The sequence below is a fragment of the Sinocyclocheilus anshuiensis genome, unplaced genomic scaffold (genome assembly GCF_001515605.1).
Source record: "Sinocyclocheilus anshuiensis isolate Anshui unplaced genomic scaffold, SAMN03320099.WGS_v1.1 scaffold42, whole genome shotgun sequence".
Classification (NCBI taxonomy): domain Eukaryota; kingdom Metazoa; phylum Chordata; class Actinopteri; order Cypriniformes; family Cyprinidae; genus Sinocyclocheilus; species Sinocyclocheilus anshuiensis.
Window position 1 is genome coordinate 1,138,444 of NW_015546057.1, and position 4,771 is coordinate 1,143,214.

Sequence of the window (4,771 nt, forward strand, 5' to 3'; positions counted from 1 at the left end):
AGCTTCGCTCCCCATTGATGCTGCTCATTATAATATCAGGCATAATATGCTTGTGTAACTGATGTTTGTGCAACTGGCGAGCTCTTCGATTCCCTCCGTGTCAATCTCCTCGGAGAAAGACAGGCGGAGCGTCGTGCCCTCTCCCCGGGGGGGAAGTACCGCAGCGTGGGCTTCCGAACCCCGAAAGCAGCTGCTGGATCTGGTAGTTAAGGAAGTAGATAGGGACGCGCCCGTCTACATTACCTCCACCGGATCCATATGCGAAACCCACGAGCACAGCCGCCGCTCCGCCTCGGTGGAATGCTAGTGAAGGCTCTCTCCTCAAAGAGAGCCCTCTGAGAGCGAAGCAAGGCAGTAACAAACGCTACCAAAATGGGCCGTCAGCTCATTTTGAGAGCTGACTCTGCGTGCTTGCTCCCAAGCAGACAGCAAACAAACTGAGCGTATCCCCACCCGTAAAGTAACGCGGGCAGGGAGGAACACACAGCCTGAATGCTGGTTTTGTCTTGTTTTTAGATTCGTGACAGACAACACTAAATAAGACTCACAAACAGATATCAGACTGACACACACACAGAGCGCTTGCTGAATGACAAAAAGCTGACGCTGGTCTCACCGCACATGCTTTTATAGCTTCCTGGTCATTACGTCACCCGCCCGTGACGTCTCGCCCATCTATTGGTCTGATTACACACGAGGTTCAGAGCCGGTCACGCTGAAGGGTGTTCCCGAAGCGTCCTCCGACGCAGCTCGAGTTCCTGAAGAGGAACTATGCTACTAATAAAATAGCTTCAATACTGAATCTATGTTATATTTATTGGCAACGAGAAGATAAAATAGCTTAATTAATTAATTAATTTATGTATTTTTGTAATTCATATACTCATCTTTCATCTCTCTCTCTCTCTCTCTCTCTCGTCTGCTAATTAAATCAAATCAATGCTATAATTCATGATTTAAATAAATGTGATATTTTCATCTTTGTGTCTGATTTAATGTCTGCAGAATGCAAGCATTGGGTATAGATCTAAGACATGGGCTATGTATAAAATGTGACATTTTTGCTCATGTTCATGTCAATCCTTGAATTCCTAATAAATATTATGGTTACATTTTACTTTGATTATCCCCTTTAGACTTTCTCTTACATTGCACCTACATGTCAGCTAAATTTCATTAGAATATCAGCTGAGTATTGATAGACTGTTACGTTTGGGTTAGGGTTAGATACTTTTGCTTACTTTACTTATAGTCAGTAGAATTTGTATTGGGGAACAATCACAATACAATGTGAGCAGATATTAAGCAGACAGTCTACTAACACTAATGAGAGTTGCTTGACATGTAGGTGCAGCATTACTTATAGTCAACAAAATGTCTAAAGGGGACTATCAAAATAAAGTGTTACCAATATTACTTAAGCAATGTGCACATTTTAAGTTTGTAGGAAAAGTTATGGTTTAATCCATCACTTCAATACATTTTTTTTACACTTAATCGGTGGGCATTTTCAAACTACAATGGGTGTTTTTTTTTTTTAGCTCTTTTACTCAAAGACCCACTCGTAAACCAAGCCCCCAGTGGATTAGAACAAATCAGGTAAAGCAGCTGAAAATGTCCATCATGTTTTGAAAATGCCCCACTGATTGGGTAACACTTACTAGCATTCTGCAGAGAAAAATGTCCATGATGTTGTGGTCATCGATAACAAATCAAGACATGCTAGTTCATTATTATTGTCTCCACCCAAAATTTCCATGTTCCATGTATAGATTTGTTCAATTTATGTTTGTTTCTGTTTAAATGATTGTCTGAATGATTTGGGCAGATGCTGGGCTGAGAAACGGCTCTATACTAAATCAAAAGCTGGGAAAACTGTTAAACACATCAGCTCTCAGAGACTGTATTGTTGCCAGCATTCCTGTCTGTCTGAGATGTTGTAGGCCATAAAACATGCTTGGAAGCCTATGTCTTTAGAACGGCTTTTTGAACGCACACACAAACACCACAAAAAAAAAAATGCTAATAACGTGCAAAAGGCTAATTTAGCAGAATGGCTTGGCACAGGTCCATGCCTTCATTTATTCTTTAATTATATGAGTGCTGTGTTAGCCTTTGTTATGCCTGTGGTTCTGGGTTGAAAATACATCTTGTTTCACGGCTTTTCTTCATGTCTTCATGTTTGGTTGTCTCTTGGATAGAGAGGAAAAGGGCCCAAAGTTTACAAGACTATATTTATTCCCCATCTAACTGACCCTCTGGCTAGCAATAATTACGCTGATGAATACAAATGTATTGTTCTGCGTAGCATTCCAATCTCTGTAGTTAAGGTACAAAACGTCTACTGAAATTAAGAAGTGCATTTTATGGGAACACATAGCTGGAAGAAAAAAAAAATCAGCTTCTGGAGAGGGTGCATAAAAGAAAGTCTACAGTAGCTTTAAACCTATGGCTGTAAGGTAAAGACAATTACACTTTACATTTACATGACAGTCCTGTCCCACAGCAGTTTAAGGAAAATGTGGCACCCTCTTTCAAGAATAAATATAACCTTACACAGTGTCCTATAACCAGACACAATGCAATGCTGCAAGGTATCTTTTCCATGCTAATAAGAGTTTTGTCCTAACCTGCCTTGATGGCAATCATGACAATATGCGATGAGTGACATAAGGTTCTTTTTTAGAAACAGTTTCCATTTCTGTGATGTCTTGGATGGAACAACAGCATATAAACTATGATTATGTAGCAAATTAGCTCAAAAGGGAAATATTTATAATTAATTATAACTGGTTATAATTAATAATAAATATTTCAATTAGATCTTAGAATTAACTGTAGCAGAATCAATATTATAATTATTTGATCTGTCCGTCCACCGAGCAGACAAGGTAATCATTTATCAATTCAAGGAAAGATTGTTTTCCTGGCCAAGGAACAATAGCTTTCCTACTTTTATGCAGTACTAGCAGTAATTTAGCATGTAGCAAGATTCACCATTCAGTGACCCTGAATTGTGAGCAGCACCTAGAGGCAATCAATTGTGAATATAAGGGATTTAATAAATGAAACTACAGCTAACATACAACAAGACTAAGCAAAACACATATATACAGAATGAAGAAAAGTAAGGAAGTGAGAGAGAAGAGCAAAAGAATGGCAGTATTTCACATCAATTAACCACAACCTAATGAGAATCATCAGAGAATCAAAAATCACCTTAAAAGGGGCTCAGACTTAAACACCTAAACCATCTAAATAGTTGTAAACGGTTACTTGCATTGGCTTCAATTGCTGAACAAGAGTCCTGATGCGGTAGACAACAGAGGTTCTTGATGAGTTATTTTAGAAGTGAGCTGGAGGTTTTACTCTGGTTCCTCTGAAGATAGGAAAGTCCACAGCGGATCGACAAAGTTACTTGAAGATAAAAACTGCCGGAAAATCAAACTCAAGAGGAGAGTTTTGAGGAGTCTTGGATAGTGACCGTCTCAAGAAGAAAGGTTTTTGAGCCAAGATTAGTCTGAGCTAATGACTTTTGAAAGTTCCTATCCACACCCACCTTTTGGGTGGGATGGCCAATCAGAGGCATGAATTTTGAGCGGGAGAAACTTTCTTTGTCTCTGTTTATGGCCCATTTGCATGTTTATTGCTGGTCTGGAGGATTGATGCAGTTTTACCCAAAATATGGTACAAATAGTATGATGCATTTCTTGTCTCTGTTTATGGCCCATTTGTATGTTTATTGCTGGTCTGGAGGATTGCTGCAGTTTTACCTAAAATATGGTACAAATAGTATGATGCATTTCACGATCACATAGTGTACATCATTGTTTGAGGAATAAAGAGCAGATCATTTTGATACCAAGAACGAAATGTCTAGAAGATCTTAAAGCAGAGATACACTCATATACCTGAATATAAGCATTGAGAGTCTAACTAATACAAATAAAGATTTGGAACTAGGCTAATATAATAGGGAAACATACAAAGAACACATGCATATACCAGATACAATTGTAACTGATTAATTATAGTCAAAATAAAGAAAATGTCTTTATGTGTGTGTTTTATGTGTATTGCAAGCATGGGGGTAGTTCGCTGGCCATCAGACATCTGGTGCCAGGTACTGTGGATGACCGTCTCTTAGGACATTGGAATGTGTTTGAAGTCGATGCGGAGACCAGAGAGTTGATCTGGTTATCATCTTCTTGATAATGGGGGAGAGACCATTGGCAATTTAGCACCCATATAACTGTAGAATATGGGGCCAGGACTGTAATTTATATGCAAATGTCAAAAGGCTGAAAGGGTCTCTGGGACATAAAGCCCCCATGACCCTCAATGATCCTAAGCAAACGCTACAACAATAATAATCTCATGTGTTGATTGTGTGCTTTAATGTAAAAAGGGTCTAATGTGAGTTTGAATATAATTTTGTGTGACCTTTATAACCATACTAAAATCGACAAAGGATAATTTACCCCAGCTCTTGAAAATAAATCAAAGGAAACATTAAAAACTGTAAACTCAATGCAAACAAACAAGTGTATTTCATGACAAAGACTGTCGGTCACTCAGTATTTATTTATTTTTTTCATGTAAAAATGGTTTAATATTTATGAATTAGATGATGTACTTATCCATTTTGTTGCAGGTGCAATGCAGTTTAAAATGTTTATCATACCTTAAAATCAACATTTTTATATTAAAGGGGTCATATGATGTTGCTAAAAAGAACATTATTTTGTGTATTTGGTGTAATGAAATGTTT